Below are 27,309 nucleotides of genomic sequence, written 5' to 3' on the forward strand. Positions count from 1 at the left end.
ATCCGGTGATCACTGCCGGTGTTAAACTGATTGATCACCTTACAGTTTAAAAATGAATATTTTCTGTCAGTGAGGATGTAATCGATTTCGCTGGTCCTTCCTGTCAGGCTTCTCCACGTCCATTTACGTGTAGGTTTATGTTGAAAAAAGGAATTCATGATGTGAAGATTGTTGGTTTCAGCAAACTCCACAAGCATGTCCCCTCTACCATCCCTTGAGCCATGTCCGAAATGTCCGACCGCTACGTCATCTCTTTGGTATGATCCAATACGTGCATTGAAATCTCCCATTATGATGTTGAAGTTGCATTTACAAAAATGTTTCAAAATAATAAAACTATTATTCAAATTGCATACACACAGAGAAATGTATTTACAAAACGTAAACAAAGTAAACAAAAAACACAAATACAAAGAAAACATTTTATAAAATAATAGAATATCAATATGTCAATGTGATCTTTGGCATTGCATATCATTGGCCAGTGCCTCATAATTAGGAGAGTATGACGATAATCCTGTTAGCAAACAATCATAAAGATGCTCATCGGTGAGTCGAGATCTATATCTTGATTTTATTAAGTTCATGTTTGTAAGCAATGATTCGCATAAATATATCGAACCGAAAAATGATTCAATTTTATATGCCGCTTTTTTCAAAAATGGGAACTTTTCTCTGTTCACTGTATTCCAAAAGTCCTCTGATATTAAGGATTTAAGCAAAATATCATTCTTAAGGTCCAACAATTTCTAACTCTAGTTCTTTTGTCTTACCTTGAACAAAATCTGCAATACATGCGGCCATTTCCATTACATTTATTTGGCAAGTAAAAGGATTGATACAGAAGGAAACAATTGGCTCGATATCTGTAAACTGCAAAAATCTCTCTTCAAATTGTTTTTTTAACACTTGAAGATGCTTAATAAATAATGACCCGTTTAATTCATTGTTACCTAGCATTTTATTCATATATGGGAAATGCACGAGAGAATTGATCTGCAGATGTGATATCAACAAATCCAATTCAGCTTTAAATGACTTTACAGAGCTTATCATTTCAGCTATGTTTTTGTCTTTCCCCTGCAACTCCAAATTTAAAGAATTCATTTTTTCCATGATGTCTGTGAGAAATCCCAAATCAATCAGCCAGCGAGAGTCAGCTAGTTCATCATAATTTTCCTTTTTATCGTTTATAAATGTTTTTATTTCTTCAATTAAACTCACAAATCTTGTAAGAACCTTTCCTTTACTGAGTCCAACGTACTTCAGTATGCAGAATAAGATCATGTTTTTTTATCTTCAGTATCTTCTAACAGGGCCTTGAAAAGTCGGTGTTGCAAAGGAGCTGCTCAAATAGAATTGATTATTTTTGTAACTATTTTTATAACGTGTTCAAATGGCAATATTTTACAATACAGAGCTTCCTGGTGGATAATACAGTGGTAGAACATGAAGTTTGAAAATGATTCATCCTTCTTGCAGAGGGCAATAAATCCTTTGTTTTTACCTACCATTGCTGGTGCCCATCGGTGGTTATCGCAGACAGCTTGTGCAAAGGCATATTTATTGACTTGGCTTATGTTATGAATGTATTATAAATATCCTCACCCCTTGTCTGTCCTTTCATAGGTAATATTTGCAACATAATATCCTCTTTTACTATGAAGTTACTAAATACCATTCTCACCATAACTGCTAACTGTGCGGTGTCTGATATATCTGTTGACTCGTCAAATTGTAGCGAGAACCAGTCACATATTTCCAAGGCAGTCTTTAACTGAGTTTGTATGTCTGTTGAAATTGCATGTATTCTTCTTGTGACGGTGTTATTTGACAACTGTAAGTCTTGTATTGCTGAGACAATCTCATGTTTGTTAGAAAATTTATCAAACAAACAATCGGCACCAGTCAAAAATAGTTTTTTAAACAACTCACCACCAATGAAAGGTTTCTTCATTTTTGCGAGCATGTGAGAAATGTTGAAAGAAGCAATGGTGGCCTTTTTAGAATTTTCCACATGTCTAGTGAAAACAGTCTGTTGTGCAGTTAGACTTGATTTTAGTTGACATATTTTTTTCTTTTTTACTTCAGATTTAAGTGGATAATTCACATCAAAAGTGGCATGAATTGTCTGAAAGTGTCGTTCAACATTATGTTTTTTCGGCACTGCAATACTACTACCACACAACAAACAGACGCATTTATTTTTCACATTAAAGAAACAATATGACTCCTCCCAGTCAGTGTTAAAATTATAGGTTCGTTGTCTTTTACTCGGTCCACTCATTTTAGAACTATATAGAAGGAATATCAAAACTCCTAATTCGTGTTTCGTCAGACGAAGATGTCTGCTAGCTAACTGTCGCGACCCGAACGGGGCAGCAATCGCAATCACAATGACAACAACGCGGTTCTAGGCGAGGAATGCTATTTGCACATCACTCCTTGTACACGCCGAAAACCCGAACTGAGCCGATGATCGCCGAAGCAATAGGGACGGTACGAGCACGTGACTACTGTCACATGCTTCGGCGCTCATCGGCTCAGTTCGTGGCGTTCGTTCACTTCGGGTTTTCTGCGTGTGTCAGGCTAGCGTGAAAATTCTGTCTCTGTCGAATAGTGGCGGGCACATACGAATCGTTCCGCGGGCGCCATGGTGCCCGCGGGCACGGGGTTGGGAACCCTTGGTCTAAAGCCTCAATGACATTGAGCTACTTCATAAGCTGCTTGTTGGCGAAGTTAAAAGCGGGCATGTCAGCTAGTGCGATTGTGGTGATGACGAACAAAACTTTACACTCGCTCAGAAGCCAACAAGCTAGCGAGTTGGAATCGTCATTTTTGATACTATTTTAACCGGACGTATTGAGTAGTTCGTTTTTTTACCGGGAGGTCGCTACCATCGCTCTACTGCGCAGACGCAGTAGGCCTACACGCCAGCGTGTATCGTGTAAAGTTGGCCGGCTTTCAACTTTTCTCGGTAGATTGTTTAAAATCTGCTTGTTAGCTTGTTTGATGATGACACTGGGTGAGTTTACAAGCAGATTGTAAATTCACTAACAAGAAACTTGTAAAGTTGCTCAATGTCATTGAGGCTTTAGATTTGATTTTTGTGAACTAGATAGTGCTAGTTTCTCGTTAATATGCTGTATATACTGGATATACATAGAAATTATAATAGTAACTATTTATTTTATTCTATGAATAATTCACAAGACTTAAGAATGCATCATTCTTTATATAACTTCGCTAAGTTTGTCGAAATCCGATGAAAGTGGATTCGAGTCCCGCCCAGCACCATGTTTTTTAAATGGGTATGTTACTGAGGTGTTTCCGAATTATGTGAGAGATTATATTGTAAATGATTTGGTTTGTCATGTTTTTTAAGAGTAATTAATTCCACCATTGTTGGCAATACCTGTCAGCGGTAAGTGTACCATTACAAAACATTTCGAAATTTTAAAACAGCTGAAAAATCTGCACTTAATAATGTTATCAGTCAGCGAAACCACGTAAAAATTTTATCCTTCGATAAACATAAAGTTACCATTATAAATTTATATTAAGCGAGGTGTAAGATATTTAATGTCGCAATTAAATGTGTATTGCAATTGCCATTTTGAATATCCATATAGATTATACCAAGATAATGCACATTTAAAATTCAATTTTACTAATGTGCAATAATTGACATAGGTCTCATAAAATTGACCGTAGACGATGATACCTATAATATTTTGATTCCACGACATTTTTTACCATTTCTTTGTTAACTTTAAGTTAATTTTGTAAAATAACAAGTAGTAATAGGAATTTTATTCGCTATAAACTCGAATTTTTAAAATGATAATGGAGACATTAAAATCTGTATTTTTTTTAAATGCTATCGATTTTAAATAGTTATCAATCGATTATTCGTAGTTTTATAAAGTCAGAATTAATTATAGATACGTCATAACTTTATGTCGTACTTAATCGAAACTGCCCTCACTAATGACGAAGACATATTATTTACGATCTGTTTATATATTTTTTTTTACATTTAAAATGTATCTGGATGTTGGTTTAACTCATCATAATAACACAATCATAAACAAGGAACTCAGAAATAATGGAAACTGAAATACCTAACGGGTAAGGAGAAACAGGCAACCGATTTCGAGTAAGGAAAAATACGGAATAAATTTAAACACGTGTCAAGAATACAGCATACGTCGAATACTGATAACTGCTCTCGGTTTATGCATTAACGCTCATTTAATATTGTTGTATTACACATACTATTGCACGTCTATTTATAATGCGTGGTTCATTTTCGTAGGACACTCGCACATTCAAAACCCATCGTCAAAATTTACTGTTTAGTATATTTCGAGGGCTTAGTGTCAAACAACACTATCTACAAAAGTGCAACTTTACAGGAGAGCCAAAAATCGTTATTTTAGATTTTTGTAACTCAACAAGGGAAATGTTTATTTAAAACCTAATGTTCATATTTTATAATTTATTGTGTATTGTACATTTATCTTGCTTATCTTGATGTTAAAATTTATAGGGATTGTTTTAAAAAAATATGAAAACAAGGGTAACTTATGTAGTTATCGTTAAACTTTACTGACGATTTAATAAGAAATTAGAAAAGATTGACATAACGTTGTTTGACTATCATGTAGCCATAAATGTAAAATAACGTTATCTCAAAAAAAAAAAACACTTTTTTGTAGATAACATTGTCTGACTTTAAGCACTCGATTTATACCTATGTAGCCTATCGGAATTCTATTTACAATCTGTTCTTTGATCATACACATCGATTTAATTAGCTCATACAGTGAAACCCCGATCTACTAACACGGATCGTTCATTTTTGAAAGTCCCGCCAAACACCCATAAGAACAATGTTAAAATCCCGCATTAACCGTTCCCCGATTTATCGCTTTCCTCGATCTATCGTCTATATATTATGGTGCCGTCACAAATATTATCCCGATTGACCGTTATATATATTTTTCAATTCGCTTTCGTAGAATCGTTTATGATTATGATACATACAGACCGTTCAGTCGCGTCGCTTTGTTTGCACAGGTTGGTCGGCGCTCAGGCTTGCCTCGCATCTCGTATCACGAATTTTTATAAGTCGTAACTAAAACGCCCCCCATGAAGAAAACTAAAACTCTAGCTGAGAAACAGAAAATAATTCAAGACGTCGAAAAAAATATAGGAGAAAAACGAGCTTTGTTTTTATAATTTACATATCCTGCATTTATCGTTTTTGTAGAGTCGGGGATTAACCGTAGAATCGGAGTTTCACTATACATTTTTTTTAAATTCAAAACTTTATCTTTCTGATTTCGTAGTGCATAACCATATTAAGTTAGTTATATGAAAACTTGTTTGTGTTTTCCGTTATATACGTAATTTACTTACATACATAATTATTATGAGATACAAGATGTTGCGTCCCAATAAATTGGGAGTGTTTTTGTTTTTAACCCCACGGCTACCGGAGCGGTAAGTATTTATTACAAGCAGTTTATTTTAAAGCGTAAACAAACTTGTAATGCAATAATGACATGCAATCTTATTGGAACGATTATTACGAAAACTAACCGAGGAATAATTTATTATTTCTTTTAAATTTGGAGCTTTAATAACTCACTTTTATGTAAGGACTATGTAGATACAGAAGCAAACTTTGGTTATTTTGTGAGCTTTTAACACCGCGAACCACTGCCAACTAAATATTATACACCTCATATAACTTAACAGCAACTGTTGGACAAATTCAGTCATCCAGTGGTATCCAAGAGGTACAAAACGTCCGCAAGGTAGACCTAGAGGCCGTTGGATCGATGAAATGGTAAAGTTCTGCGGAAGTACGTGGCAACGCAACGCACAGGACGCGTAGTGGAATCAGCTTGAAGGGGGCTTCATCCAGAGATGGATAGATTCAGGCTGATGATGATGTTTATGATTGGAATAATAGCAGCGGCGATTTACTAATTGCGATTGGCGATTCGTCTCAAGATTAAAAAGGGGGCCTCGAAAGAGTTCAAACCAGTCATTAAATTATTAAAATATACCAAAATCTTAATGCGTATTTCTCACAAATTGAGTAGGTATATAAATATAACTTTATAAATAAAAAAAAATCGGGGTGATCAGTTTTCCAAACATTTGAAACACTAATAGATTTCTTACGGAGGCGTTCCAGATAGAAATGTTTAAAAAAACTTTCGTATCTTCGATCTTCTTTTCGAGATAATGGAATTTCATAATTTCACGCGACTATGATGCAGAGGGTGGCCAGGGGGCTAAGCCATATGATGGAGGGTTGAGTCGCCGAAGCCAGCCAGGGGGCGGACCCCCACCGTTATAATATAATTTTATAGTACCTTACTATATTATCACTTTGTACCATACACGCAGACTGATGTTAATGGAGAGCCATTCTGGGGTTATATTTATGTTTATCATTTAAGGAAAATGTACACAATAGTGTGGGGCCTCAAAATATGTAACTATAAAAAAGAAAACCTTTTTTTAAAATGAAAAACCTGAGTTAGAAACTAGATACTTAATGAGTTCGTTGATAATAAAAAGCGAATTTATGTGTTGCCGGTTGCTCATTTTATTTATTTATTTTGTAAAATATGGCAATACAGTTCTTTGACCAATTTGCCAGATAGGTATGCAAAATATAAAAAGTAAGTAGAAGAAAAAAGCAAGAATGAAAAAAAACACTTATAACAGGTACCTACGTATCATAATATATAATATTGTTAACAAAACTATATATATATAAACTGAACTTCTCCATAGGTACAACAAAAATTAAAAATATTAATTGAACTGTCGGTCTTGTGGTAAAACTCTATTACATAATTTATGATGGTTTTGAAAGCAAGTTTTTTTATTAATTCTTTGATACTGGAGTTTGTTTCAGGCTGTAAACCCATCTTCGAAACAGTCTACGGAAACCGGTTCCTAAAACAGCTGTCAACACAAATATGTTTAAAAAAAGAAGAAAGAAGTTTTACGACCATTAAAGAATAAATAACTCTGAAGGTTAACCGCATGATAGACATCATCATTAAAAGTCTTAATCACAGTAGATTATTTTTTTATTCATATTTTTTATGCACATGATTTTATGTTTTATTCGTTTATTCGAATATTATCTTTATCGGTACTAGACTGTAGGTTGTATCCAAAAAGAAATTTTGAGTTAACCATACATTTTTATAACAGCTATTAAATCATATATTCAAGGGTTAAACTATCTAAACTAAATACAGTATCATTCTGGAGTCATTCACTAAAATTCGGCTTTATTGCTAATGAAACTATGCATATGCTATACGTTTAGAGTAGACTGTAGTGAAATGCTTATTACAGTTTATCAGGGACTTAATTTTTTTAAACTTTTAGTTGTCATATTCAATTCCATGTTCTATTAGTTTTAATACTATCCGTGAAGGAATTTCTTAATGCGATATTTCAGTGAAACGGCAAATAATTTTCAACTATAGGCGCGACGAAATTTTGGACTCGGTGCTGGTACTCGGAGACCGAACGTCGAGGTGTGAATACGTCAATTTGTTTCTTGATGGCGACTATTATTAGGTGGTATAGGTGGCTTAGGGGTATTAATTCTTAAATCGTGTAAAGATGACTAAAAACGTTACCCATTTACTTTAAAAAGAAAACATGTCAATGTATATATTATTATTGTTACTAATAGAACAATAAACAGAAAATTAAATGGACGCATGATGGATTTATATGACAAATTATATTTCGTTCGGCATGCGTCATTTGCACCCGCGACCCGCAATCCGCGCATCGCCTAGCCACGATCTTTTTAGACCATGCCTCAACTGAGGTATAGCCTTAATATAAATTTTGACCATAATTAAAAAGATAACCCGATTCTTATATCGTATACCTTGATGAAAATATCCATGACCGGCTTCTTTTTAAGATATTTTCAATTGGTCAACAAATAAAATTGTAAAAATAGTGTAAAAAATGAATTATAAAAACCGACTTAGTGATATTGTAAATATCATGTCTTGCCAGCAAGAAATAAAACTGAAAAATATCCACATTGAAATAAATTCACATGTGTGAAAAAAATACTATGTGAAAATCTGAAAAAGAATAAATTATAAAATAATAAAAAAAACGTATATTTTTTACTTAAGCTCGGCTCACACAATCAATAACAACATACTTGAGCAATAATTTATTGCCTTTCGGGTACTGCACGCGTTAATGTGAAAAAAATCACATTGCAATATAAAACCCGTCGGCCTTACAAGGACGCGAAGGTGTTGGGCAATCTCAGATGACTGACCCAATGATCACGATTTTAACACTTTTGAGCACGCCACATTGCTGTAAGATAAATAATATAAATTTTATATAATTGTATGTAATTACTATAATGTTTTTGAGTGTCCGTCTATTGACAGCCAAGTTATGTTGAAAATTGTCGTAACAGTATTTTCACAAAAATCGGTTCATTGCCATTCGATTAGCCCACGTAGTAGGTACAATGCATGAGGCAGTTAGTTATCATTCTAAGAACTCCCGGTTTGATTCCCGATGAGGTCACAATAGTGGTCTCAAAGCTTGTGCTCTCAATCCTTGTCCCCTTCTTATTAGCAGTAGGGATTGCAATAAAAAACACCAATACCGGTATTTCGGTATTTCCTATTAAATACCGGTATTCATACTGGTATTCGTGCAATATATGACAGGGAAACATAAGTATCTATCAATATATATATACTCTGATAGTCTAAAAACACACCTGACAACTTCGAAAACCCGCAAGCAACTGGCGAAAACATTGGCATAAATTAAAATTGAAGGAAATATCTACAATAATGTATTTGGAAAATCTGCACGTGTTATTGCTGGTACCTATCCAAGGACGTCGAAGGGCAACGAAAGTAAACCAGACATCGTGTAATCTGATTTTTAAAACCGGTATTTCGCTATCGAAATATAATGGGAAACCGGTTTTGAAATACCGGTATTGCAAACGCTAATTAAGAATACATGAACTCCATGCAGCTCCGTTGGAAATCCATGTCACTCATCAGTCTTTTTCTGTCTTCAAAGGCATTGTCACCATACTGTAACTACAATATTGATAGTATTTAGCGGCCTTACATGACGCTGGAATTCAGTCGGATCGAAGGACAAACAGGCTAGGTCCAACCTTACATATTTGCTTTCAATGTGATAAGAGACTGCATAGCGGTGGCGAAGGGTATAGGTAGGCTGTTAAAATTCGACATAAATAGTGCGTACTAAACTTTGTCAGGCATTCCTACGTATTTGCTTTCGTTGAATACAAATTGCTGGTGGTATTGGTTAGTTTTTAAAATTCAATTGAACCCTGCCTAAACCAAACCATAATAGTTTAGGTATGCTATGGGCGATCCGACAAAAAGAGTGCAAACTTATTTGTTTTCATTGAATTAAGAATACATATTACAGATGTAGTTGGTTACTTTTTTAACCTAACCAAACCATAATCGATAACAAATATTCTTCTATTAATAAAATATCTAAAATTTTGTATAGTTTAAAGGCATAATTTTAGATATTTTATAGATAAACGAATATTTGTTTACTATTGAATTGTCTACTATGGCTTAGATTAGGCAGGGTTTAATTGAATATTAAAAACGAGCACACACTATCTACACATTTTAGGCTTAGTTCAATGAAAACAAGTACATTTGACTGACAAGGTTTAGAGTAATAAAACTTTACAACTCTGTTATGAATAAAATTGCGTCCGTTATAATCGCTAGAAATAATATGATGCAATATCAATTGGAACATATCCTTCCAAGTTTAGTATAAATAATTCGAGTTTAATATAAATTCTACCAGTGGGTGTCCCTTCAAATCCATACCTAATTGACTCAACAACCAGAAAGTAAACAAAGAATCCGATAACTTCTCCTGATATCAATAATTATTGTTGGCGGCGGTCAATTTATTGGGAGCTAAATGGGTGCACTGTAAAACCCGAGCTTTATAAACGAAACGTCCAAAAATTATATTATAGTCTTAGACTATAGATACATCTAGACGCCACCCATTGCATTGCTAAATGAAGCTATCTGCCGTGCGTTTGGTTTGTGGGCGAGCGAACGCATTCGTATACAAAATGTTCGAGACCAAATACCATTTCGCTAGTGTTCGCCCAAAGTGCTCGCACTAGATGCACAGAATTAAAATTTTCTCATTTTTTACTTTATATAGTATTTTTACGCGGTGAAAATGCAACCATTAAGTAAAAATATCCATAATTTAAGTTATTTTAAAGAAACACGGTCACTTGATATTAAAATATATAATAATATACAAATAAATTATCACGAACATGTATCAACTTACTTATGAAACGTAATACTCGTACCATCTTCTTGCTTATCAGTACGGCTACCACATTTTAACCCAATGCTTATGGGCCGCACAAAATTGTGTTTTTGCTAATTACTTTTCAAATGCAAATTAACACGTTAATTACAAAATTAATTAAAAGGGCCCATATTTTCTACTTAATTTACTAAAAATATTTACCGCTGACTTTATGTTTAACACAAATAATATCAATTTTAGCAACACGCAACACTTAAGCAACAAACTAAGATTTGGCAGCGACACCATAGCAAAATATCTCCCAAATCTGTAAAACTTTTATCTTACTCTAGCGCGTGTCGCAGAGATTATAGGGGTACCGAATACTTTCTCACTCGCACTTATGTATCGTTTTTGTTCAGGCCTTGATTATAGTGTATGGCAGCTGGTGCCTTGAATTGAATTGGGAAAAATAATTGGATTACGTAAGTAAAGATTCCCAATGTCGCCAACAAAATACTTCTTGTTAAAAGTGGATATTGCAGTTTTTGTTGCAAAACTTTGGAAGCTAAAAATATATAGTGTAGTCATCCTAGGACAAAAAAACATCGAACCTATAAATTGGTCGTAAAAGTAGGTATAATTTCAAAAGTCAAGTGCAACATTCTTGTATTGTTGAATCGAAATAAAAAAAATAATAAATCAACGGAAACTGGTTTTTGGAATAATATTAGAATTCCGCGCAAACACGGCGGGAAAGAAAACAAGCGGTTCTCAAGTGCGCAAACATCCTAAATAATTACAAGATACTTTTAACGATTTTTTTCCGAAACATACAAAACAGAATTAACTGAAAATGAATTCAATTCTGCTTAAAGATGGCCAAAAGTATTAAAATAATGCATTGTCGCCGTGTTCTGATATATTCTAAAAGTTTCAAATGTCTGGCTAGTCGGGATGTTAGTTAAAAATCTTGGACAAACAAGAAAAAAATTGTACTGCACAAGAAAAAATCTGTACCGGACAAACAAGAATACGAGCTAATAAAAACGTGGTAAAATAGTGAAGATGTTGGATGGATAAGGCTGAAATGGGGACGGATTTAGCGAATCTGTAGGCCTACTTGCACCGCCAGTTGGGGCTCTATATAAGTAGCTTTTAAACAAAATTTAACTACCATCCTAAAAATGCCAAATTGTAATCTGAATTCCATAATAAATTATTAATTTATTAAATAGACGTACTTAATATCATAGTATACCTATATATTTATTTTTTTCATATCAGAAACAATATACATATTTTGGGTCTAGGACGATTTGGCACTGGACAACTGGACGCCACGGAATTCGAAAATAAATAGACGTTAGGTACTTATAGGTACTTTAAAAAAAATATTCAGTTTTATAATTTATATTTCAATGATTATATTATGATTTAATAGTTGGTGAGAATGCAAATATGCACACGTAAACAATGATTTAATCGGGCATATGTTTAATTTCCAACGAAAAAAGAGTTTTTTATTTTATATAAAGCCTTAGGCATGGTAATTCTCAATCCGCGATAAAGAATACATTATGTTAAGAGTAAAATTGATTCAAACTACTAGGTAGAAGATAGAAAATGATTAAAATACCTCGTCTACACGTGTCTACGACAGTGCGACGTCCAATTGTCCGGAGGCCAGTCGTCCCATTCCCACATATTTTCTTTCACCGAATGGGTCTTCAACCCACAAGCAGCGCACTCCAGACAAAAGCACTGCGCCTATTTCCATATTTTTCCCAAAAATAATGCACAAATGCCGAAACTGGCTTATGACAGTCTTGTAACAAGGCGTTGACTGCAACGTAGACAAATATTGATAATTTTATTTAAATAGTATTTATAAATATCCAAAATTATCTATAGGTTGTGTAACAAACATTTTACATGGTACCATATTCTGATTTGTAAACTGGAAACCGTTCGCCATCTAACCTTGGACAATATGCAATTAAAATATATGTTTCTTAAGGTAGGCTTTAAATAATCGCCTGGTATGGAGTCTTCGCCACTGCTCCGTGGTCTGGTTTCAACTTTCGCGCGCGCGGTATTGTTGTTTTGGGTCACCCGGTTCGTACACTCCTGCACTTTGTGACACAGTTTTATGGATTATATGTGAGGGTGTATGAATGATGATGATAGATTTCGAATGAGTCTGTATCTATTGAGTCAATCACCCAACCGACGGAAAACACTCGCCTGCTATCAAGATACTACTGAATCTCTCTTGTGCAACACGGTCTCTCATGATGCATAATTGATTATACATTGTCTGGTGACAATAACACTGGAGATAAGGAGGTGGGTGATGAGATAGGGAATGGAATGGGAATATAAATGGCCCAACCAAATACTATTTCTTTTATTTTTATTGAAGGCAAGAAAGATTTGTATGGACAGAAACGGAATATTTTTGATAAACAATGATAATCCATGAGTTTCCTCAAAAAATACATAACATGTCAATACACTTTAATGAAGAAACAGTTTCTTGTCATCCAGAGGTAACCAAGAGGTTTCGTTTCATCTAGCGGTAGATTTTAGTTTAGTTTTTTAGTTTTTCTGAGCTCGTATTCTTATTTGTCCGGTGGTTCTTTGTCCGGTACAAATCTTGCAATCTATTTTTAACTAAATTCCCGACTAGCTAGACCTTTGAAACTTTTGAAATATATCGGAACACGATGCCAATGCATTTTTTAATACTTTTAGCCATCTTTAAGTAGAATTGAATTCATTTTCTGTTAATTCTGTTTTGTGGGTCCTTGCAACTAAATTATTAATATTAATATATACGTGCGTTACTATGGAAATCAATATGACATTTCAGTATTATTTATATCAAGTACAAATTTTTTTGGTCGCTTAAGCTAGTCAAGTCAAGTATATATGATTTAACAGAAAATTTAAAAACGTTGTATATATGAAGTTCTTTTTATCTTGTAATTATTTCCATGTTAATGCTAAAATAATAATAATTGTGAATCAAACTCAAAAATATAATAACAATAAAAAGGTTTTTTTTGTTTTTTGGATATTAATTTTAATCATGTCTCTAACTATGTTAGGAATGCTTTCCAATAATCATTCGTTCCGCTATTTAGTAGCGTCAATATGAGATATTTTTTTGTTAGTAAATGTAAATAATTTTGTTTGTCGTGATTTGTTTTCAACTCTCACTTTTTATACTGCTGGCTTTGAGTGCCTAGTTGGTAAAAAAAGATTTTATAATTTAAAATCAAATTGCAAAACGATTAAGTATAACTTGTTAATTTTTACCTTTAATTGGCAATTAAAACCAAAAAAGCGCGAATAAAAATGGATTTATTACGCAAGCTCGAAAACGTCATCACGAGTCGCTGTATTGATGTATTTGATGTTTTGACCATCGAGAACATAACTATGATGGAAAGCAGTTAAGAATATCTAAGTAAAATGTAAAATTTCCATCGAAATAGGTTAAGTGGCCAAATACCAAACTGTACAACTAAAACTAATACTGTACACCAGCGATTTCCAAACTGAGAGGCGCGGAGTGTTGCAAAAGGAGGCGCGAAAAGATTAACACAATTATTAATGTAGCCACGAGTAGCCATTTCTGCGCCATATATATTGAAGTTCTTGGTTAGTTTGCTAATGCACTTTTCACATAATTTTATTAATAGTAAAAAAGTCGCCTGTGGCGCTGCTTTATTTGGGGGCTATTGAATATTTTGAATATATGGTTGTGCGTTGAAATTTGATGTGATACCTATATGATGATTGATATACTTAAATGATAACTCCCGTGTATAATTTAGGAAACACTACATTAGAGCACCACACTGCCCTTAACCTCAGCGATAGGTAGGTGGGCCCGCTTCAGGATGTGGGGCTCATGATAGAATCCATTTGTCAATGAACAATGATGAATTAGGATTGACTACTATTGAAATTGATTGTGCTAATAAAAAGTCAGATTCATCGCATGAAAAACAAATTAATTTATAAGTAGTAAAACTTCGTTTATTTTTGTAATTATTTATTTTTCATTTTTGTATTAGTACATTGTTGACTATTTAAAAATGTGTCTATATTATTTAATCAAATAAAGAGGGGGGAGGCGCCAAGATTAGATTTTTTTAAAGGGAGCCGTAGTAACATAGAGTTTGGAAACCACTGCTGTAGATAGAGCAGTGAATCCCAACCCTGGGGTCCGCGAGAATTTACAAAAGATTACGAAAAAGTCAAGAAGTATCCGATGATTAAGAAATAAAATTACTATTTTTATATACTATCTCTTCAAGTTAATTAATTATCAACCTTAGTGCCAGTGATATCCCGTGCGGGTAGGTAAGTCATGCGTTGCTTAGAGGTGGCATTATAATGAGTCGGAAAACGAATGCGAATAATTCAATATTGTGAGTAGATTTTGTAAAGATGAGATATTTTTGTATGCGGATAGGTACTCACTGAATTTACATAGAATTTAAGAATAGTAATAGGTGCTTTAACTAACTAACTAACAAAGGTAACTTTTGAACCAACTTAAGGGCGGCACTTTACTTAGGTATGTCGCTGCTTACTACTCTACACGTAGGTATGTTTTGATTTTTTTATGGACCTTAGTATGAGTCAGTCATTAAGGGGTTCCCCAAAACTTTACAAAATCCATTAAACAAAAAATGTTGGCAATCACTCAGCTAAAATTTTGCTTTAGTTTGGCCAAATTGAGTGAAGGACCGCACCTAAGTATATATTTTTTCAAAATGTTGAAATCTCCAAAAGAAATTTATTTTCAGTACGAACAGCTTTTGAAACATATTGGAGTTGATGGTGTTAATTAATCAAAAAAAAAAATTTAATAATTTTTAATACTTATGTCATAATAACTGTCGAGAGTAATGTTTTATATTTTTCACTGGTGTATTTGAATACCTACAAACTGTGGTGTCCATATGCTTCACCTGGTAAGAATATCCAGAACGTATTAAGATTTTAAATTAAAATAAAAAAAAAAAACATAATACGCATTGGTTTTTAGAACAGGAACCAAACTGTGGAAGAAGCGGGATTTTGATGTTTTATTTAATGAAACAGAACCCCGGAAACCCTGATTACTATGCGTGATTCCACGACATAACTTTCAACCCACAGAAGAGCTAATAAATAGAACGCCGATATGCTATATACCAATACAGTCAATTTTGACGCAGGATTTTGAATGTGTGAGTACAAAAATTAACCACGCATTATAGACGTGCACTAGTGTGTGTAATACACCAATATTAAATGAGCGTCAATGCATAAACCGAGAGCAGTTGTCAGTGTTCGACGTAAAGAATTCTTGACACGACGTGTTTAAATTTATCCCGTATTCTTCCTTAATCGAGATCGGTTGCCTGTTCTCCTGACCCCTAAGGTATTTCAGTTCACATTATTTCTGAGTGTTTCCACCATATTATGAGTGAAAAGCTGAATTATACTTAAAAATAACTTCGCAACTTCATTGTAATATTAATTTACTGCAGGTTTTACACACATTTTCACACAGTTTTTGTATTTTCAAGTATTTGGCAAACAAGTATCGTTTAGGTGGCTATTGGTAATAATATCAAGTCAACTACATTTCTTAATAATCTGGAACTATTCACCGAAAGTAATTTTGCATAGGTATTTAATTTTTTTCGTATATTTTATTTTTTATTTTTGTATTATATACTATTAGATAATGTTTATAAATTGAACAATGGTATGTAATTAGTTTGTTTGGTTTGTAAGAACCCCTCTTCGGGTGAAGGCCTCCTCCAAAGTGTTAATCTCTGGCCTCTCTGGTTTCATTCTCCATAACCGTACATAATTTTGCATAGGTATTTAATTTTTTTCAAAATTACATTATTTTTTTAATCAAAGATGTTATTAGTTTATTCTTAGGTCCGATGGACAAAAGTTTGTAGCGTCCTAAAGATTGAGAGCCGCTGTTATATTAAAAACGTATGAAGTGAGAAGGTCCGGGTTTTCGCTACCTACGAATTTAATCACATGTTTATCAAGGTGTTGTTTTTTTTTTCAACAACTATTTCAACAATATTTGAATAACATGTTCAATTATTAATGATGTTTTTCTCGTTCATTGCGGGCAATTAAATAGTTTTTCGGTATATGTGTCTATCTAATTTTGAGGATTTGCCTATACAGTATAATATACATCTTGAAACTCAGCTCTCCTTGACATCTCTTGATTTAGCGTCCATACCTTTGTTTATACTATAGAACAGGAGGCGTCTCATGTACTTAATAATATACTTTTAATTTAAATTACCTACCAAACACTATAATTATAGTTATATTAGTAATACTAATACAACATTTATTTATTTGACCATGCCAGATCCTAATACGATCGATAATATGGGCCTCCACAGAATGGAGGTTTGTATTAACAGATTTTTGTTTTTACGAGAAATCGATGTTAGCCGCTTGCTCAACATATTAGGTCCATACTATGATTGATACACAAATTAAAAAAAAAAAAACAATCTTTGTATTTGCCAGCCCCAGGATTCAAACCTAGGACCCACAACGCTATAGGCCAACGCTTAAGCCGTGCGGCCATCGCCGTCAAAAAAATTAAGCAGGTTTAAAAACTGACCAACACTATCTGCATGATGTAGTCTTAATTCAATGAAAATAAATTCTTATGATTGACAAAGTTTAGTGTGCACTATTTATCTCGGATCTTAGCCTACCTCCACCCTTCTCCACTGGTGTATCCCCACTGAACTTGAACTGAAGCAAAAAATGACAGACCGAAGATCATCATGATGATGGCCATTCTCCGATACAATAATTATGCGTATTTGCCCAGGATTCGAACCTGGTACTCACGACATTATAAGACGACGCGTAAGCTGCTAGGCCATCGTATACATTTACCAATAAATTTATCATTTAATAATATGTCTATAACATTTCATTTTCATTATAAAACATAATATAAGCAACACATTACTTGGGAAATCTTGAAAAAATATATGTATTATATTGGAAAAAAAAGAAAATCTAGAAAAAAATCTTGAACTACGTGAGATGCAAGCAAACAACTTTCAATTACCGGGCGGGTACTTTATCCATTAAGCTACTGAACCTGAATGAGTGTTGTTCTTGTAGATAATTTCTAATATCTACGTCACTGATGATGTTTTCAAATTACGCCATTTTCGTTAATGTCTTCATAGCACCCAGATACTGACCATGGGGGTAGGCAAGTCATACGTTATTTAGGGGTGGTAAATGAACGAACGAATACGATCATTACAGCTTTTGAAAGCAGTGGTGATTTTCGAGATCAGGTTTCGTAGAAATGCTCTAATGCTCCGTAGATGAAATAGATTTTGCATACAACTTAAGACAAAAATAATGAAAAGGGACGGCGTCTGCCTAAGAGCGGCACTTTTCCTAGGGACGTGGGTACAGTTGGGTATTTCCCGAGAAAACCTCAATCTTGAGATTCAGGATTTCCCGAATTGAAGAAATTTTGAATTCTCGAGATTCGGGATTTCCAGAAAAGAGTCCTCGAGAATTCTCGAGATATCGGCAAATTAAAAAAAAACTGTAAAAATCCTAAAATCAGTGTAAAAACATATAAATTACAAAAATCAAAAAACACAGACTGTCAATCGCTGCGTCTGACAATCGCGTACGCTTTTGAGACACAAAACTCCCTGATGTTGCAAAAATTGCGTTCATTTTGAGTCGACAATGGCTTAATTGTGTTTTCTGTCCACTTTTTTCATATAGGAAATCGTTTTTTCAATTAATATTTGATAATAAAGAAATCCCGAATCCCGAGAAAAGATTCTCGAGATCCGGGATTTCCCGAAATGTTAAAAATTTCAATTCGCGAGATTCGGGATGGGAAATCTTGAAAATTTCTCGAGAATTCCCGTCGGCAAATTCCCGAAACCCAATTCTAGACGTGAGTCTCTATTTCGCAACACTGATCTATGATTGAATGTTAAGATTGTGCATCGAACTTATTCACATATTAGATAATCGAAAGTTACTAAACTTGGCAAATGGTGGCATTCTGAGATAATCAGTATCAACGTTTTCACTGGCCTTAAGGCGAATTCTTTGCCTCAATTTACGATCAAATGTGACTTCAACGCCATCTAAAGGCATCTACAGGCATCTACCATGAATTTCTAAAAATGTGTTACTAAAAACTTTGGTCAATTCTAACCAGATGGCAGTAAGTTACCATAATATGTTGCAAGTATTATTAATTTGCCAGATGAAAAAAATCGCTAGACAAAAATTCATTTACATATTATAAGAATATATTCTACTATAATATTATTATATATATATACCTATTCAAATAATTATATTTTTTTTAAATAAGTACAATATTTTATTATATCGTATTGACATTTTTATGATTTAAAAGAAAAGTTTTAAATCAATTTATACTTGCCAACTTCTTTTTTCATTTTGAATAGAAATTTAGAATACAAAAGGCCAATATAGGGCCAAAGGAATGAAAATATGGAAGAGAAGTATTAGTCTATTGACAAATTTTTTATTTTTATTTTATAAAGTAAAATATACTATATGCACATACCAGGTCACACTGCAGATGAATATTACCTACTCTATAAACTTAGGGAAGGTAAAGAAAACAACTTGTTCATAGGAGTGGTCAATTTTAATAGAACATTACACAATAAAAATAATACAAAAACCTTATAAATAGGATAATTAAATATATTTACACTTAAAATTAGTTAAAATTATGAAATAAAACCCTAAATATGTACTTTAAAATTGCTTTGAGCTGCATCCTATACTGTGTGATACAGCTCAAAGCAAAATTGTGTGCACACGTATATATTGCATTTTATGCAAATATACCTGGTGCGGCACTTGCATCCAGGGTATCTGCACACGGATGCTGAATGGTGGCCAACGCTGTCCAAACATACCTCAGCGATCGGTTGGGGGACAACCGTTCTCCTGCGAGCTGGTGGCTCTGTGTCTACCTGCGATGTCGACATGTTTCTTGGCCGACCTCGTGCTGGCAGTGTTAAAATGTTGGCTACCCGATCTTCATACCGAATAATAGCTTTCGCTAATCTGATTCAGTACGACAACAGTCCCATAATATCCTTTCGGGGTACATTTTCTAGTTTACAATTCCGCATATACATTAGCCAACAGTTTACCACCGCCAAGTCCACAAAGTGGTTAAAAACCCTCACAGGCCATTTGCATGTCTTCATCGCAGTCCTGTAATAAGTAATTATCCGATCGCAAAGATCAATGCCACCCATCGACATATTGTAGTGCTTTACAATGGCCGGCTGAGTGGCACTGATCTGTGTGGCCCTCTGCATTGCCTTATCGTTTTTTTAATTTCTTAATCACATCGCCGAGTCTATTACTTCTGACAGTTCCAGTTAAGAACATTTTGTCCTGAAGTAACGAATCGGCGAGCTTCAAACTAGTGAAAAAACGATCAGTATAGACAATGCAGGAGGATTGGGGGGAGTCCGGCAGAGTAACTTGACCACACTTGCGCCCAGACCAAACTGCTTCATATCTCCATCTGATACCGTTCCCTTCCCTACATATATGTGAAAATCTATCACTAATCCATCTCTGGCCGCGAGAACAAAATTTTTAAGGCCTACAGGATTTGGCTTGTTAAGCACAAATTGCCTGTGTCTACAGCGGCCAGTGAACGGCATCATTTGCTCATCGATGGAGTTATGAGCAGGTCTGGGCAAAGTATGGCATTTTTCTCAATTTATGGCTTTTTTATGGCAATCTTCCAATGTTTATCTGTGCAGCCCGTGCGGTCAGCAGTGTTATCTGCAAAATGAAAGTGATTCCGCAGTTCGAAGTACCCGTCTCTGGGCATTGCTTGATTAATGATTGGAATGCTTAGATCATAACACCAGTACATTCGAGTCTGCGGAAACCTTAATGTACCCATCATAATTTGGATGACGGTGAATACGAATTTCGAATTCGTATTCACCGACCACAAGTCCCTTTTTTGTGCTGAATATAAATTTGTCTGCTCAGCTATTTTTTCGAAGAGAGCGAGGTTGAAGTATTCGAAAAAGGAGCTGAGTACATCGTCAGCAACATGCCCTCTCGCCAACAAATCTTCCTCCAATTCCGGACCAGCATTCGGCATACTGAAACAATAGGAAAAAATATTATTACATAATCCATATTTCCTCATTAATTCAAGTATTTAGCAGTAAAAATACAAATAATGATGGGCAATAATATGTTTTGATTGAAGTTTACTATTCAAACCATCAACTCTTCATTCGAGACAATCGCTACATCATGTGTACAAGATGTAATGAATTCTTGTTTTTATGCCAAAGCATGAATGAATCTAATGTATGACTGGATGGTATATAAAACCAATAAATATATTATTAAGAAAATTGTAAACCTACCATTTTGTGAGCCAGGGAAGAACCCTGGATTGTGATGTCGAAGGTTGTAAATGTCGAATGTAAATGTCGTCGCTGTTGTCGGACTCGTAACCGTCGCCGACTTCGCAGTCACTGTCGTCCAATATTTCGTCGAGTTCATCAGTATTAAAAGATTTATCTATATGTAAACAAAAAAACATATCCTCATTATATTCATATACTCGTGTTAAACTTATCACTGTAGATAACGTTTTCAATTTACGATTATGTTGTATTAAAAACACGGACACGTGTTTGAAAGCACATAAAATATTTGATTTTCTACAATCATATTATGCGAATGAAAGAAATTCACTATCTATTAGATAATTTACAAAACGTACAAGATATGCTCGATGACATTTGTCATAAACATAACCTCAAACTGACGTAAAGTATTTATAATTTTACGAAAACGATGAGTATACGCCTAAAATAATATATATTGATGATAAATGCATGATGGTGATTGAAAATACAGTATATGTAACTCTTTTAAATAATTTTTGAATGTTTGTTTGACAATCAAAACTGCGTGACATAGTTTGTCATTTTGATGTACGATAATAATATTATTTATTATACACTGAAAAGTTTACTTACTTGACAAAAATGTTACTGATGAGAAGTATCTTATCTATGCTGATGAGTCGATTCCTTCCTGTTTTCAAACAATATAATAATGGCAAAAAAATAAAGAAGAATTGTTATAAACCCGATATTCGATGTCTGTGTATTCGATCGAGAGCACGAATGCTACCATATGTTAAAATGCGAGATTTGTTTATTTTGTTGATTATTTTTATCATAAATAATGATAAAAAACAGTTTTAATTTAAGCAAATACTAATTGCAAATAATTCGCAGTTTCAAATTTTGAATATAGGCAGGTTCCTACGTATATTAAGTAAATATTGTAATTTTAATTATAAAGTTATTTTTATTCATATGGCAATTTCGCGTCGAAGTTTTACCACAAACTGATCCTAGCGAAAATGAAGCAGAAAAATGTTATTTTGTCTTGTCTATGTGTGAGTTTCATTTTCAATGTCATGTTGTTGCATGTGTGTGTATTTTGTATATGTGTATTGTTTCGAAATAGTTCCACGGTGGCAGCACCGGACAGCTAAACATCGGTTGAATTTGGGCAATTATTATTGTTTCGATTTCTATCGATTCGTTAATATACAAAAATACAAGATTAAATTCAAATTACTGCCGTAAAAATTAATAAATAATATTTTTAATAGAAACGCTAAGCGTTTTTCGCGATAAATTGCGTCTAAGCCGAGGTTTTTCGATTTTAATTGCGTGCTTTCTAACCTCTAAATCGATGTTTTTTAAATTTGAAAAACAAGATATAAGGATATAATAAATTCCAATTTTCGTTTAGCGTTTCCCTGGGTAATAGATTTACGTACATTTTTATCGTAATTTTGATAATAAATCTTATGTCATTCATTCTTACCACCCGATAGAAATGTACCGAATTTGACACGTATTTTTGGTATATAGAACTCCATGATACTTCTTAATTTTTTATTTTATTTTTCTCATTACTTTTGAATATATATTTACCGATTAATAAACTTTTCTAGCTATTTTTCGATAACAACTTTACCTAGAGACATCACCTTAAGTAAACCGAGCGAAACCGGTTCTTGCCAACCGTGGTGCGACCGCATCATACTCAGTGTTGCCAATTATCATTCATAAAAATATGCCAGATTAGAGTAAGAAAATTAACCATATCCCAGAAAAAATTCTAGTTTCTCAAAATTCAAAAACTGTCTAGAAACTAGCACAAACATAAATGTCATAACTATTAACTAATTAATAGTATCCTTAATGGTGTAGTATGAAATATTAATATCCAATTTCATTAATTTAAATTTAATTGTTACTGACAAAGTACCTATTATTGGACGGATAATTCAATGCATTGGTAGATTATTTGTGTCGCCTTTTGAATTTGTATTGATAGATGCCTGTTTTGTAAAGATTATTAAGTTGAAAATGTCCCTCTGAGGCGGATGAAACCGGTCCAGATTTATATAATATTGAAAGTGAAAAAAGTACTAAAAAAATTGCGTTTTATAAAATTAAATCAATATGTAATTACCAAATTTAAACACAGCAAAGTTAACAATATTTTCTACTAAATTAACTTAAAATAATTACTACTAACTTTATATTTAAAACAAAAATAATAATTTTCAGTATGGAACACATGCTCGCAGTTTTTAACCCTTAAATGCATGGTGTATTCATACGAATACACAGCATAATATGGCATCTATTGTCTAAATCTTCCAAGATTTAGTGTTGACGTAAAACTTTTAATTATTATCAAAGTCTATGCTTCCATTTAGTTTCACGTTTGACAACCAGATGACACAAATTTATTTTTTGTTACGCTTTAACCACATCAATCTGACATTTCATCGGATCGTGACGTTTCTCCATGTTTGCAGTGCTATATCTATGAAATAATAGATCTTCCAGTCCTATAAAAAATCATTTTATACTGAATAAAGGTCAGTTAAGCAAATTTTTATAAAATATTTCAGATTTTTTTGTATATTTCTAGAATAATGTGATATTTACGTCTGTATTCATTCGAATACACCATGCATTAACGGGTAATATTTACCACATAGAAAGCTAATTTTTGTAAACATATTTTGGCCTTTTTAGATCAACCATGGCTCGCCGACACTATTTAACTGACAAGGAACTTGAAGAGTATGCTAACAACTTATCTGACAGTGAGGATGGAATGGACTTCAGTGACGATGACAGTATTGGGTATTCAGAATTTCAACCAGAGATAGTTGGAGGATGCAAGATGACGAAGCGAAAGTTTCCACTTATGATCCAAATGACGACCCACCATTGCAAATGGATGAGTCCTATGATCAACCAATACCTTCAACTTCAAGACTTCCACCTTCAAAAACAAATCCCCTAAACCTATTATGGAAAAGGAAAAATATAACACTGGATGAAGCCTGCTTATCTTTTTTAGGCAGCACATCACTTCTTCAAGAAACAGCTCAAAACACCTAACCAATTCTTTACTTATTTTTTTACCGATGATATAGTTGAAGAAATAGTTGCTCAAACGAATTTGTTTTCCATTGAAAAAGACCCGAGTAAGCCAGTGGGAGTTTCTTGTATTGACATAAGGCAGTATATAGGTATAATTATTTTCGTGTCTGTCTATCGATATCCTGGCACTCGTTGATATTGGTTGATATTGATCAGATGTATATCCGTTTTAACCAATAAAATCAACAATGCCTATAAATAAATTTGAAAAGATTCGTCACTTTCTGCTGAACCAAAATGCAACGCTTCTTCCCAGAACTGACTATAACCACGATAGGCTACATAAATTAATTAGGCCTATTTATGGTAAATTAAATCAAATGTTCTATAAAATTCCTATGGAGCAGAGGTTGTGTGTAGATGAACCAATGTGTTCGTCAAAAATTGGGCATTACATGAAGCAGTACATGCCTAAAAAGCCAAATAAATTAAGCTTCAAGTTGTTTGTGCTGTGTGATGTGTCAGACTTTGCCTACCTATTTGAGATATACTCTGGACAAGAAAATGAGGCAAAAAACAGACTTCCGTCTGAACCAAGCCTGGGAGCAGGGAGGGGAATACTGTCGTCAGATTATTAAGAAATGCTTCAAAAAACATTAATCATATCGTGTATTTTGAGAACTATTATATAGGACAATCTAGAGTATATTGTGAAAAATGTGGAATCATATTGTGTTTTAATCAAGCAAAAAATAGTTTTAAATTATTCCATAATGTATTATAAGTTGTTTTGTTAGTAATTATAAGAATTTGATTTATAATATTATAATTATAAGGTTTTAATTAAGTGTATCAATTTTTCCATTTCATGTTGTAAACTTTCACTTTTATGAGCTAAATGCATGGTGTATTCATATGAATACAAATGGTTTTTATATTAAAATTTATCCAAAAAATATTTTTTATTTTTTTTTATTATTTTTCCCATGTTATAGACAATCAACTACATATGAATATATTTTTTTAATCAAAATCAGAAAAATCATGCATTTAAGGGTTAAATGATTGTAGTCATTCAAACCAATACTTACAAAAAAATATTTAATTCAGCCGTAGAAATTCTATCTTACTCTAACGCATATTGTGGATATACAAGCTTGGGGAATGTTTTCTTACTCGCACTTATGGTTCGTTTTTGTTCAGGCCTTGAGTAATTTCTTTGAATGTGATAAGTATTTAAGAATATGCCTACATTTGCTTTTACTTGACATTGTATGTACGCAAATAAATACTTACTTAAAAAAGTTACAAAGTATTGTATGCATAATAAGCATCTTCGAAAACATATTAAGTAAAAGTTAACACTTGCATTTTTATTTGCTTATTACTATGGTAACTGCTGCAAAAGGTTTAAAGGCCCTCTGACAACTGTGTGATATTTAAAAGTGTCTTTTGTGCGAATCAACTGTTCATTTGTCATTCTCGTTGTGCTAAAACTTTCTCTCATAAATATTTTAAAACTGGCGAGAAATTATTCTCGAAAAAAATCAGACATGATTTTTGTCATCTTAAACAGTTGGGAGGAATATTTGTTTGGTATAAAACGGAAATAAATAAATCTATTGTGATGGAATTAGTATCATAATAATATTATGTAAATTGCTATTTATTACAAAAATTACTGAGGATTATAATCACGGTTCACAAATACTGGTTTATCGGCATATTAAACAAGTAAGTAACAATTAAATTAGTCCTCTCTTCTGTTTCATGAATGTCGTGCATTCGTAAGTTTTTCTTATTGATTTCGTTGTACAAGGCTCAGGTCATGAAATAACTGAAAACATGTAACATCGTACTTAGAAATAGCAACCCAGCGGGTATATTCTTAATGGTTGTCACTTTACCACGTTTCCGGTATTATCGTTGGTCCAAATTAACACGGAAGGTATTCTATACACAAAGCAGTTATTGGCGGCTATCTCCAATTCATAATATGGCAAAAATTTAGGTTGGTACACATATCGGTTAAATTTGGATATGTTCATGCTGCCAGTTACAGCCGAATCTAAACGGATAAAGCCGAACCAGCGCACATCTAGTCGGTAATGAGCCGGACCAGCACCATCTTTAGATTAATAAAGCCTGAGCATATCTTTTTGCACAAGCAACGAGTGGTCCACCTTTCAGCTGTCAAAATCAGATCCCAGATTACTTGACATATTGATTCGCCCTTTTTTGTTTCAACTTGAATTATAAAAAATTCTCAAATCAAATATATTAACTATCAGTGTTATTTATAAATAATATACATTCCTGTTATTCATCAGCTGTCAAAGTCAGACTAATCCTTCACACAAAAACCGGTGGTAATATTGATTTCCAAAAAATATGTAACATTGATCTATGCATTACATTGTTTGTAGACGGTGTGTTAATGCTAGAGTATTATTTATCATATATCTCATCTATCCAAATCAATCATTCCCTGTGTGAACACGACAGACTCGTCAGTATGAGCACTCTATAGACCAATGACAGGTCATCCATACACAACAACGGGAGGGGAGGAAAAAGTAGGACCAGTCGTTGTGAATGTATCGGCTTCTACTTGAGTCAGCAATGGCCGAACACAAGAATTTTGTATTGACACGTCAGATACGTACAATTTTATTAGTCATGTCATTGCGATTGGAGTAAAACAAATATTATGGTACTATTAGCTGCTACTAGCCAATCGATATTTGACAGCTCGCTGGGAACTATTAATTAAGAGCGCACTAAGACAATTCGCAATATATAAAATTGACGTACACTGTCTCGTTCTCAAAGTTAACACGGCCAAAAGAGAGGCTGTTAAAAAATAGCACTTTTTGACAGTTCAAATGGTTAACTTATTTACATAATTTACCGCTAGAATACGTAAAGTGATAAATGTGATATATTTATCATAATAAGCTCTTTTTCGATGTTAAGTGATATGTTAGAATAGGCCTGCTGGACAGAATTTTCAATCTCAGGATTATGGGATTAAACCATAAAAGATAGTGATTTTTTTTAATATTATTGTTTTACACTATGATAGTGATAGAATCCTATTTCCAGTAGTCCAGTACGTAAGGCACTGACTTCTCATCAGAGGGTTTCGGGGTCGAGCCCGGTGAGGTAACAATAAATCTTCGTGATTTTCACAATATTAACGTCAAGGACACCGCGCTAAAATAAAGAACTTTCTTTAAAATAAGGTATGAATGGAAGTTTTATAATTTTTAATGCCAAATTCTCGTAGGTGTATAATTGAATTATACTTTTTTTTAATTTTAATAACAATATTAAGTGATTATAGTCA

The 27,309-nt window shown here is 33.5% G+C and overlaps 1 protein-coding gene and 1 long non-coding RNA gene across 2 annotated transcripts in view; both read right to left on the bottom strand.

Moving 5' to 3' along the window:
* LOC147074283 (uncharacterized) overlaps positions 1-27,309 on the bottom strand; it is a 144,295-nt gene that overhangs the window by 37,491 nt on the left and 79,495 nt on the right. The gene's annotated exons all lie outside the window — the stretch shown is intronic.
* LOC147074284 (uncharacterized) lies at positions 19,911-22,536 on the bottom strand. Its single transcript, XR_015070282.1, has 3 exons — positions 21,513-22,536; positions 20,892-21,048; positions 19,911-20,618 (listed from the first exon to the last, which is right to left on the bottom strand). It is a non-coding gene; the product is annotated as an uncharacterized LOC147074284 (long non-coding RNA).

This window comes from Rhyacophila brunnea, unplaced genomic scaffold (assembly GCF_057557595.1).
Source record: "Rhyacophila brunnea isolate RB1 unplaced genomic scaffold, BYU_Rbru_1.0 scaffold_16, whole genome shotgun sequence".
Classification (NCBI taxonomy): domain Eukaryota; kingdom Metazoa; phylum Arthropoda; class Insecta; order Trichoptera; family Rhyacophilidae; genus Rhyacophila; species Rhyacophila brunnea.